The 13,009-nt window shown below is 40.4% G+C and overlaps 1 protein-coding gene across 1 annotated transcript in view; it reads right to left on the bottom strand.

Annotated features, from left to right (window-relative positions):
* Positions 1-13,009, bottom strand: part of LOC138966065 (O(6)-methylguanine-induced apoptosis 2-like) — a 342,886-nt gene that overhangs the window by 121,753 nt on the left and 208,124 nt on the right. The window lies entirely within an intron of this gene.

Raw genomic sequence — 13,009 nt, 5'->3', positions numbered from 1 at the left:
AGCTGTCGAACTCACAGAATGAAACTGAACGCAGCAAGACCGTATACTCGTAGCATCGTCACTCCACCGCCCGTGGCAAAGGCAGTGCCCGTGGAATTGACAAGAAGAGCGGGGTATTCGTTGCGCTAAGAAGGATAGCACGCTTTTCTGTACCTCTCTTCGTTTTAACTTTCTGAGCGTGTTTTTAATCCAAACATATCATATCTATATATTTTTGGAATCAGGAACCGACAAGGAATACGATGAAAGTGTTTTTAAATTGATTTCGAAAAAAACAATTTGATAATAATTTTTATATATTTAATTTTCAGAGCTTGTTTTTAATCCAAATATAACATATTTATATGTTTTTGGAATCAGCAAATGATGGAGAATAAGATAAACGTAAATTTGGATCGTTTTATAAATTTTTAATTTTTTTTACAATTTTCAGATTTTTAATGACCAAAGTCATTAATTAATTTTTAAGCCACCAAGCTGAAATGCAATACCGAACCCCGGGCTTCGTCGAAGAGTACTTGACCAAAATTTCAACCAATTTGGTTGAAAAATGAGGGCGTGACAGTGCCGCCTCAACTTTCACGAAAAGCCGGATATGACGTCATCAAAGACATTTATCAAAAAAATGAAAAAAACGTTCGGGGATTTCATACCCAGGAACTCTCATGTCAAATTTCATAAAGATCGGTCCAGTAGTTTAGTCTGAATCGCTCTACACACACACACACACAGACACACACACAGACACACACACGCACATACACCACGACCCTCGTTTCGATTCCCCCTCGATGTTAAAATATTTAGTCAAAACTTGACTAAATATAAAAAGACATCAAAATTATACAGGAAAAACAAAATGAAAGAAACAATGAATAGATTGCAATATGACACTTGCGTATTGTGAAAATATCCTTGAAAATTGACAGAAAACGCACATGCGATCGATCAACATTAAAAAATTAAACATGAAAAAGACAACAAACTCGGAACGCTTTTATGAAAATTGTGCTTAGCAAAACAGCTAAAACAACAACGACGACGAACATGAGAAGATGAAACAAACAGTAAGGAGGTAATAAAGACTGAGAGAGCGAGGAGTTGAGCAACAAAATATAAGACGATGTTGGGAAATAACTCTGTCCCGTTTGTATAGGTTGTGAAGGAGTGCATGCTCTTGCTTTTAGTGAGTCAAACTTTCTCACGTGACATTATAGGCCAGCCATGCACTAGCTAGGGGTGTGTCTGAAACACGCGGACTAGGACTGAACTGCACGTGTAGAAAGCTTGCCTCAATAAAAGCAAGAATATTCACTCTTTCATAACTCATTCAAACCCGAAAGAGTTATCTCCGGAATTCGTCTGAGATTTGCTCCTCTCCTTTTTCTTCATCTTTTTCTTAGTCTTTTTCGTCTTCTTCGTTTCAGTTTGGGGGTTTTCATCTTGTGCGCGAACTAGTCCTATTACGCATGCAAATGAATTCAAGCCATAAAAACGCAGCTTCTTGATTTCGTTTTGAAGACAATAAAATGAAGAACAAATGCTCGCCAAACAGTAAATCAAACAAATGCATCATCGATATCACAGAGCGCTTGACACTGAATAGGCATTATTCCGCAACAGTTGTACAGATCTTCTCCACGATAAACACAGACAGGAAATTTGCAAATTTTCTTTCCGATCTCGCGTGGTTGCATTTTATTATTAGGGGTAAACATTATCATTTCGCACCACGGGCCGTTCCAATTTTCACCAGCGAAGAAAGAGAATAAACGTTACAGGAAAAAGACGGCGATCGAGTTGGGGAGCGGAGGCGAAATTGAAGAGCAATTGATTTTTGATTGGCGGGCGGTGAAATTGACAAGCGCGCGCTGTGTGCATATAATCCCTTTATCAGGCACGTGCAGACGGCCTCAGACGTCACAGCGCGCGCGTGGTCGTCGCTCATTGGCTGAACGAGACGAGAGGATTAATCTGGCCAAAGACGTTTGGTGGAAAATGCAAAGAAGACTTGTGAGCTAGAATAGAAGGAGGGAAAGGCTCTGGTTGATTGGTTGATGCATTTTACAATAGTCATGGGGGGGGGGAGTAACACACACACACACACACACACACACACACAAGCGCAAGGCATCAGTGACGCGCAAGCATACAAGAACAACTTTCTAGGCAGCGAAATTCACGATAGAAACAAAATCATTATTGTTCTCACGCAAGCATATAACAATGAACATTCACAACAACAAACAAACGTGTTCATGGATTTCATATAATGCATGTAGTGATGAAACGGCGTTCTAAACTTTTCCAACCAGTTGCAGTTAATTTCAACAGCAAAAACATATATGTTTCTTCCACATTAACTGAGACAGCTTCAAAATAAATAATGTATCATCTTTTTGTCAAACAAATGAAACTATCTTCGGTGCCACACTAATTTGACGCATCCAGGGAAGCAATATATTGTTGAAACATACAGACCGTACTACACTTTGAAAATTCCGGAGTACGCATCGGCCGTTACAAATTGGATCCTCCTACCTCCTCCCCAAAACAGCAAATTAATTGCTCCCAAAATCAGCAAATCAATGCTCCCCAAAACAGCAAATCGAGGCTCCCCAAAACAGAAAATCGATGCTCCCCAAAACAGCAAATCAAGGCTCCCCAAAACAGAAAATCAATGCTCCCCAAAACAGCAAATCGAGTCTCCCCAAAACAGAAAATCAATGCTCCCCAAAACAGAAAATCAATGCTCCCCAAAACAGCAAATCGAGGCTCCCCAAAACAGAAAATCAATGCTCCCCAAAACAGCAAATCAATGCTCCCCAAAACAGCAAACTGATGCTCCCAAAAACAGCAAATCGAGACTCCCCAAAACAGCAAATCAATGCTCCCCAAAACAGCAAATCGAGGCTCCCCAAAACAGAAAATCGATGCTCCCCAAAACAGCAAATCAATGCTCCCCAAAACAGCAAACTGATGCTTCCAAAATCAGCAAATCGATGCTCCCCAAAACAGCAAATCAATGCTCCCCAAAACAGAAAATCGAGGCTCCCCAAAACAGAAAATCGATGCTCCCCAAAACAGCAAATCAATGCTCCCCAAAACAGCAAATCGAGGCTCCTCAAAACAGAAAATCAATGCTCCCCAAAACAGAAAATCGATGCTCCCCAAAATAGCAAATCAATGCTCCCAAAAACAGCAAACTGATGCTCCCCAAAACAACAATTCGAGGCTCCCCAAAACAGCAAATCGAGGCTCCCCAAAACAGCAAATCGAGGCTCCCCAAAACAGCAGATCGAGGCTCCCCAAAACAGAAAATCAATGCTCCCCAAAACAGAAAATCAATGCTCTCCAAAACAGCAAATCAATGCTCCCAAAAACAGCAAATCAATGCTCCCCAAAACAGCAAATCAATGCTCCCCAAAACAGCAAATCGAGGCTCCCCAAAACAGAAGATCAATGCTGTAATCAAAAAGCAGTTGATGGGAGGTTTATGTCTAAAAAATCTTTGCGGTGTGCTGCCTTTTCACGTGTGAGCATCTGCAATAACGATTTATTCATACTGATCTTCAAAACTTATTAAAAACAAAAACAAAACAAACAAAAACTGAGATGCTGTGATTCAACTTCTAGCATCTTAGCAGACAGTGTCAAAAATAAGGTTTCTCTACACGCCGAATGGAAAAAGAGAAAAAGAAAAATCTCAGCTGGAGCGAAGGGGTGACCGGTGGATGGAGATGCCGGGGGAGGGGGTGGCTGGCAGGGGGGGGGGGGGGGGGAGGGTCTGAACTCACTTCAAGAAGCGCTGACAGGAAACGATGGGACGTCGCAAGAAGAGGCTTGCCATTGAATCAATTAGTTATTGCCCCGCACGAGCGCCGCACGAGAAGGAGCGGAAGTGGGGAATTGTTTTACGCCCGCTAATCTCTCCACGCCACACTCTATCGCCTCGCACAATGCGCGTCAGCGTGCAGCACGTGCCGTCTGCAGCCCCAGATAAACTGCTCAATATGGAAAACATAAACCCCGTCCGTCTTTCTTCAGCCGTTTTTACATTTAGTCAAGTTTTGACTAAATGTTTTAACGTAGAGGGGGAATCGAGACGAGGGTCGTGGTGTATGTGTCTGTGTGTGTGTGTGTGTGCGTGTGTGTGTGTGTGTGTCTGTGTGTGTGTGTAGAGCGATTCAGACTAAACTACTGGACCGATTTTTATGAAATTTGACATGAGAGTTCCTGGGTATGAAATCCCCGAACGTTTTTTTTCATTTTTTTGATAAATGTCTTTGATGACGTCATATCCGGCTTTTCGTGAAAGTTGAGGCGGCACTGTCACGCCCTCATTTTTCAACCAAATTGGTTCAAATTTTGGTCAAGTAATCTTCGACGAAGCCCGGGGTTCGGTATTGCATTTCAGCTTGGTGGCTTAAAAATTGATTAATGACTTTGGTCATTAAAAATCGGAAAATTGTAAAAAAAAAAAAAAAATTATAAAACGATCCAAATTACGTTTATCTTATTCTCCATCATTTGCTGATTCCAAAAACATATAAATATGTTATATTCGGATTAAAAACAAGCTCTGAAAATTAAATATATAAAAATTATTATCAAAATTAAATTGTCCAAATCAATTTAAAAACACTTTCATCTTATTCCTTGTCGGTTCCTGATTCCAAAAACATATAGATATGATATGTTTGGATTAAAAACACGCTCAAAAAGTTAAAACAAAGAGAGGTACAGAAAAGCGTGCTATCCTTCTTAGCGCAACTACTACCCCGCTCTTCTTGTCAATTTCACTGCCTTTGCCATGAGCGGTGGCCTGACGATGCTACGAGTAAAATGGCATTGCGTTCAGTTTCATTCTGTGAGTTCGACAGCTTGACTAAATGTAGTAATTTCACCTTACGCGACTTCTTCTTCCTTTCTTTTCTTTTTCAAAGCTGCAACTCCTGAACTCTCCTCCGCTCATACTCCACCATCCTTCCTTCTCATCGTCCCTCCGCTGCAGCCATTTCTGGCGTCGCCGTACCGGCCACTGAAACTATGAACTGCTCTCTCTTTCTCTGTTTCTTACTCTATCTCTGTTTCTTTCTCTATCTCTCTTTCTTTGTTTTCTCTCTGTCTGTCTCTGCCTCTCTGTCTGTCTTTCTGTCTCTGTCTCTCTCTCTCTCGGACAATGTATTCCCACTTAAATAAATAAAAAATGTAAAAGCCTCTTTCGCCTTTGTTTGCTCTCAGCCTCATCTCAAGCTATGAAGATGTTTTGTTAAAAAATGTGTCGACGTATTTGTAACTTTAGGCTAGGAGAAGCAGTAACCTCTTAATTACTTCCTAAATGTCGTGTCGAGTGTACGTATAGTAGGGTTTTTTTCCCCTGTTGCACTTGCTGAGTGCAATAATATTTTATGCAACTCTTTTGTTCACACCCCTTCATAAGGGGCAATGGCCTAATGAAATATAAACAATTTGCGCCTCTCTCTCTCTCTCTCTCTCTCTCTCTCTCTCTCTCTCTCTCTCTCTCTCTCTCTCTCTCTCTCTCTCTCTTCTTCTTCTTTTTTCTACATTTAGTCAAGTTATGACGAAATATTTTAACATCGACGGGGAATCGAGACGATCGAGGGTCGTGGTGTATGTATGTCATGATGTGTGTGTGTGTCTGTATAGAACGATTCAGAGATTCTACAGGACCGATATTCATGAAACTTTACATGAGAGTTCCTGTGTATGATATCCCCAGACCTATTTTTCGTTTTTGTTGATAAATGTCTTTGATGACGTCATATCCGGCTTTTTTAAAAGTTGAGGCCGCACTGACATGCTCTCATTTTTGAACCAAATTGGTTGAAATGTTGGTCAAGTAATCTTCGACGAAGCCCGGACTTTGGTATTATTTTTCAGCTTTGAGGCTTAAAACTTAATCAATGAGTTTTCTCATTAAAGTTGTTATTAAAACCAATTTTTCGCAAACAGATTTAAAATTGATTGCATCGTATTCTTCATCAAATTCTGAATCTAAAAATATATACATATGTCATGTTTTCTCTTAAAATGTGATCACAATTAACGAAAATAGGTTAATTAGTACTACGATTGAAATGTAAGAAATCGATCCAAAAATGATTTCATCTTATTCTTTATTATTTCCTGATTCCAAAAACATATAGATATGATATGTTGTATTCAAAACAAGCTCAGAAAGTTAAAAAGAATACAGAAAAGCACGAACACCATAGTTCAACTTCAGGCCAAGTCACGGTATTACGTTATGACTATCCTGAGAGGAGTCCATACAAAGAGATGATGAATGTTAAATGATGATAATTTGATCAATGGACCTATAATTCACACACACAAATTAAAATATATAAGGGAGAAAATGTTTCTACGACTGATACTCCTTCAGAACTGATAGGCAATGATGTTTAAGGGCTGACATAGTCCTATTTAATTAGTTTAATTACTTCCAGGGCTTTTCCCATCGTTGCGGGGATGTATAAATTAAGCTTCCTGCAAAGTTTTAGGTTTGAAGTCCTTACCAATTACGAGAAATAATTAATTCTTTATTGCATTGTTTAGCAACAGTTCTCCAGGACTTGGGCGATGTTTTGACCGTTGACGTCACTTCGTGACGTTTCGTAAACCAAAGATGGCGTTTGAGACTGTTCTGTTTACATTCGACACTATCAACACCACTTTGCAATACTGAAATATTTTTTTCTGTGTTCAAAAGCTACAGCCAATCATTATATCCCCTCAGGTACAGTTTTATAACATTATTGGCACATGTAAACAATATGAATTAATTAATGAACGCTACGAATATGGCAGCCTTTAAGATAAATCATTCCGCATCACATGACAAGTACCCAGATTTGGTTCTGTAGCTACAGGAGTGTGTGAGAGATGTCGGGGCATGGATGGAAGAGAACAAACTCAAACTAAATGACGACAAAACTGAAGCCATGCGTTTTTCATACTCCACCCCTACCCATGCTAAGTCTATTTCAGAACTCCCACAGGCCATCTCTTTGAACAATATTGACATCAAGTTCTCGGATACATCCCGTGATCTCGGAGTCTTTTTTGACAAAGATCTTAGCATGAAACAGCATGTAGTCCAAACATGTAAAGCAGCGCGAATGGAGATCCGGCGTATAGGTTCCATTCGACAGTACCTTACCGAAGACGCAACCAAAAGACTAGTCTGTTCCGGCATACTCTCTAGATTAGACTACTGTAATTCACTGCTCGCTGAAAGTCCCAAATCTGTCACCAAGCCCCTGCAACTAGTCCAGAACGCTGCCGCTAGACTCGTGTTTCGAACACCTATGAAACAAAGCGTCACGCCTCTACTCAAACAGCTACATTGGCTTCCAGTGGAACAAAGAATTAAATACAAGATCTGCTGCATTTTCTATCAAATTGCCGCGGGCACGGCTCCACAGTACCTGTCCGATCTCGTGCAGAAAAACAATCCTGAAAGGGTTGTCCGTTCTGCCTCCCAAAATAAATTTGTCAAAGCTCCTAAGTATCAGAGGGACGATCATGGTGGCCGCTGTCTTTCAGTCGCAGCTGATCATATCTGGAACAAACTCCCCTTGTCTCTACGTCTCAGTCCATCTCTGCCTTCTTTCAAAGCAAATCTCAAGACTCACCTCTTCAGAGAAGCATTCTATGATGATGTAGTTGTCGCGACCCTGTAAATGTGCACTTTCGGATGAACAATGTTTACTCTCTGTGTGTGTGTGTGTGTGTGTGTGTGTGTGTGTGTGTGTGGACATGTGTGGGTGTGTGTGTATGTGTGCATCATAATTGTTGTGTATACTGAGAGTTCGTTCCTGTAAGAGCCTCTGGATTTTTGTAACATTTATGTTTTGTTTTTGGTTTTCGTTGTAAAGTGTTTATGATTGTGTTCTATTCCGTCAATGGCGTCATTCTGGTAATGATGTTGTTATTGCTTTTGTAAAGCGCTTTGTGTGTTCGAAAGCGCTATAGAAATCACCATTATTATTATTATTATTATTATTATAAAAGGGTTATTCTACATAGCTGGGTACCATGTTGTGACATGCATTATCAGTCATTTGAATACTTAAAACGTATATTACATGGCAACTAGAATGTATTTTCTTTACTTTTTTCATTAATACCCAAGTTCGACAATGATACAGACATTCAACAACAACATTATTGTACACATTTTTGTCTTCTTTATTTTAATTGTTAGTATTTAAATCCATGTCACATCCTTTTGGTTTCCATGTTACGCGAGTGATGTACTTTGAAAAGTCATTTACTGAACGTAGACAAACAAAATGTGAAAAAAGTATTTCGAATTCTTTCTCTGCAGGCTAATAATATAAACTCTGCAAAAAAATTGTTGCACCCATTTTCGTACCCTGACTAAAGCATTCATTCCTGTGTCAATTCATTCAAACGTTCCATACCATTAAAGGCCCTTCCCGTGTCTATCTGGCACACTTTTCGGATCAAAAATGCTTTGACAGGTGTCGCGTTACAGCCGCCCAAATAAGGGTACCCACAAAATCGACCCGACAAAAACTTAAAGGGATTATATCTCACAAGAAAACTGTCTCAAATCGCCCCAAGAGATATGTACAGTTCAGGTTAGGGGCGGTATTTATGTGACAACACACCAGTAATACATTAAAATAAACGTTTGAGTGCTGAGTTAGTCAAATAGAAAACGGCTGTGTTTTGAGTGGGCTTTCCAGACTGTAATTCTCATCGTGACGTTCTTTCGGTTCGAGTCATAATTTTCGTCCCACCTTTTGTTTTTCATGAGCTATTTCTAGAGTCTAGTAGAGATACAGATTTGATATTGATATCGTTTTGGGAGTTGAATGAATGACAATACACACGATGACGGTCTTAGAATTAGCGTTTGGGCGTTTTATTTTTCAAATCTGAATGCTGTGTTTGGTAGTCATTGCAGACTTTGATATTCTCCAACCGACATTCGGTTTCTTTATGTTATCTTATGCGAAGCCTTTTAGCGCTGTATGGCACGGAATTTGCGTGCGTAAGCTATAGCCTACCGTGTAGGTTTTGACTTCCTCAATCTAATGGTCTTGATCTAATTTGACGAATAGGTATCTATGAAAACTAAACTAAATAATGATGACTGACGAGCGGAATTCCGGACTCCTGACGGGAACTTGAGATGCCGGAGAAGCAAACCGCGGCTCGCCGATTAAAATCCGCATAGTTAGTGCGTCCAGGGACCCGATCTTTTTCAGTTTAGTGCGTCGTGGGAACACAACCAATAATTTCGTTTACGTTTTGCGTCTTCAAGTGCTATAGGACGCAGAGACGCCCAGTTGTGGAGCCGCCGCTGCTGACACTTTAGTATCCACACCATTATGTCTCACTCGTGAACAAGGGAAACAACTGCGGCTGGACTGTCATTATACAGGTGATCACGGGTTAGCCCTCACAACCTAGCGAGAACCCTGGTTCATGGCGAATACTATGGTATTCTTTGAAGGGCTCCTAATATGGACCACTTTTTGTTTCATGCTGAGTTTTCTTGCGAAGAAGTTTCATTTTGTGTTTGGTAGTCCTTCTCTCTTAGGTTAACCGTTAGGCCTAATTAGAGTGAATCAGCATCAGTCCCTCTCGCACCAAACTCTAAGGGAGCAGACAAGACCTGGAAGCCACGACGTCATTCGTCTCGCAGACTAAACTGATGGTGTGACGGCGAACGCAAGAAGAAGAAGAAGAAGAAGAAGATTAGAGTGAATTAGCTTTGATAGACGTTCAGCAAAAATTAAATACAGAAAAAAATCACAAATGGTCCATATTAGGAGCCTGGGCGCCCAATATGGACCAGTGAAGCGGCCTTCACGAATCACTGTAAAAATCCCCCATACTCTAAAATAACATGATACAACTTAGTGTGCAAGTCAGACTAATAAAAATATGCTTTAGATTTATCTGTTTCGGGTTGATGAGAGCATTATTTGAGGCACACCAGGAAACTAAAGAAGCTTATCCAACACAGAGTAAAACATAAGTGAAATTATCAACTATTAAAAAAAGAAGACTATTTGATTTTTTTTTTTTAATCTCAAGGGCGAGTTATAGGTTATTTTCAGCAAGCTTCTTAATGAATTGATGAAAATAGCCGCTTTTATTTTCTTTGATTTGTTGAAAGTGGTCCATATTAGGGGACACACACATACTTTGATATTTTGCTATTATTTTTTGTTTGCAGTAGGAACTCGGTGAAACACTGCTAATATGTAACAAATACGGTCTTATCTGTCATTTATATATATATAGCAATTTTTGTGTGATAACAGCTTTGGCTGTGGACAGAAACGAGCCCGTTTAAGGCGGCAAATTTAGAGTGAACGCTGCCAAAAGTGGAAAAGAAGAGAAAAAGCCTAATGGTTTTGAGGTTCGTGTTTCCGCAACTGTTTTGACATGTGCAACTTATCCAGCGAATGAAATTGTTTTAAGCGTTCATTAGGAGCCCTTCCCCTACTTCGTGAACACAGATATGCTGAACCATATTGTACATGTATGTCCTGGGGTACTCCACTGTCAAAAAACCCACAGATACACACTCGTGGGCAAGGGAAACAACTGCAGATGGGCTATCATAATAAAGGTGACCACGGGTTAGCACTCTCAACCAAGCGAGAACCTTGTTTCATGGCGAAAACTATGGTTTTTGAGGTACGTCGCGAACACAGGTTTCATGTACCCCATTGTACATGAATGCCAGGTTCTTTCTTTCTTTATTTGGTGTTTAACGTCGTTTTCAACCACGAAGGTTATATCGCGACGGGGAAACGGGGGAGATGGGATAAAGCCACTTGTTAATTGTTTCTTGTTCACAAAAGCACTAATCAAAAAATTGCTCCAGGGGCTTGCAACGTAGTACAATATATTACCTTACTGGGAGAATGCAAGTTTCCAGTACAGAGGACTTAACATTTCTTACATACTGCTTGACTAAAATCTTTACAAACATTGACTATATTCAGATACAAGAAACACTTTACAAGGGTAAAAGGAGAAACAGAATCCGTTAGTCGCCTCTTACGACATGCTGGGGAGCATCGGATAAATTCTTTTTCGTCCCAACCAATATATGTGACTCCCCCTAACCCGCAGGGGGCAATGCCAGGTATAGCGTGTACTCCATTGTACATGAATGCCAGGTATAGCGTGTACCCCATTGTACATGAATGCCAGGTATAGCGTGTACCCCATTGTACATGAATGCCAGGTATAGCGTGTACCCCATTGTACACGAATGCCAGGTATAGCGTGTACCCCATTGTACATGAATGCCAGGTATAGCGTGTACCCCATTGTACAGGAACTTGCTTACACCTGAGGTCCCCTTTCTCAACACACACAATACACAAACAGTAACTCAAATTGAAACAGATCTGTAAATTCAGTGTACAGTACGTAGGATGCAAAAGAAACGCACCACCATCGCGCCAACTGCTGCACATGATTTTTTTGTCGTTTTCACACTGCTGTAAAATGTTAACCAGATAAGGTACTTAAAAAAATATACACATGATTCATGGAGGATATCATTTTATTGTTTAGTGCACAGTATTTAATTGTTGCCTTTTTTTACTTCTTCATAAATTGTGTAATACTGTGTAGGAGTGAAGCGAGTTGTTATGCACTAATCATACAACCAGTAAAATATCCTCCGCGAATCCGTTTTGATGCACCTTATCTGGTCCATATATTACAGAAGATTGAATGCAATGAAAAAATCACTTACAACAGTGGGTGCGACTGATGTGTGCGTTTCTTTTGCCTCCTACTGGAACCCTTAAGTGTAGCAGGACTGACCCATGACAACAATGGGAAATGTGTATAACCTGGGATCTTCTGCACAGCTCTTTTTTTTCCCACTATTTCAACTGTTTTGATGTAATTCCACATCAAGTGTTTATTTTTTCAGTGTTCATGTAATCAGACACAGATTGAATGTTTTGTCGTAAAAAATTACAGGGCGGTTGTATTGTATTGTATGTTAATGTGATGTGTATTGTATGTTAATGTGATGTGTATTGTATGTTAATGTGATGTATTAACCAGTGCGAAAAGAGGCACAACAGTCTCAGGAAATCTTACTTTACAATGGTAGTTGCTCCTATAACTTTCACTGGATGATGCTTCTGAACAGCTCCTGTGTGTCCCATACATATAATTTATACTTAATTAAAAAAGGTTTTGACATGGAAAGGCATCGATCGTACCAAGACCCATGACATCTATAAAGCAAGAAACTTTTTACCAGTGCCACCTATATTTGGGTTTAAACACCCTAAATTTCAATGTTGTTTGAAGATGGCAAAAAAGGAAGAAATCCAAACCGATTTGTGTTTTATGATGATTATGCAAACAGAACTTAACACTCAATGAAATGTTTGTTTGTTTGCTTAACGCCCAGCCGACCACGAAGGGCCATATCAGGGCGGTGCTACTTTGACATATAACGTGCGCCACACACAAGACAGAAGTCGCAGCACAGGCTTCATGTCTCACCCAGTCACATTATTCTGACACCGGACCAACCAGTCCTAGCACTAACCCCATAATGCCAGACGCCAGGCGGAGCAGCCACTAGACTGCCAATTTTAAAGTCTTAGGTATGACCCGGCCGGGGTTCGAACCCACGACCTCCCGATCATGGAGCGGACGCCTTACCACTTGGCCAACCGTGCCGGTCCCTCAATGAAATGACAAAATCAGTACTGCAAGGGACGGACCAGACTGTCTGCAATGTGAAGAAAGTCATACAGTGTGTGTTTTGATTTCTTGAAGCTGACGAGTACCGATAAAACTAGTTGGCTTTTGAATGCAGTTCCAATCGATCTTCGACTAACCTGGATACTGACCCCCGATGTGTGTTTTCCAACAATCCTACTCAAGTCTCAAATGCATGACCCAATAAAAGGCCTGAGCTGTTGAGTGAGGTATCAGTTTCACTGTTCACTAC

This window comes from Littorina saxatilis, linkage group LG5 (genome assembly GCF_037325665.1).
Source record: "Littorina saxatilis isolate snail1 linkage group LG5, US_GU_Lsax_2.0, whole genome shotgun sequence".
Lineage (NCBI taxonomy): Eukaryota > Metazoa > Mollusca > Gastropoda > Littorinimorpha > Littorinidae > Littorina > Littorina saxatilis.
Note: the sequence above shows the minus strand (reverse complement) of the source record. Positions and strands in the feature narration are given on the sequence as shown.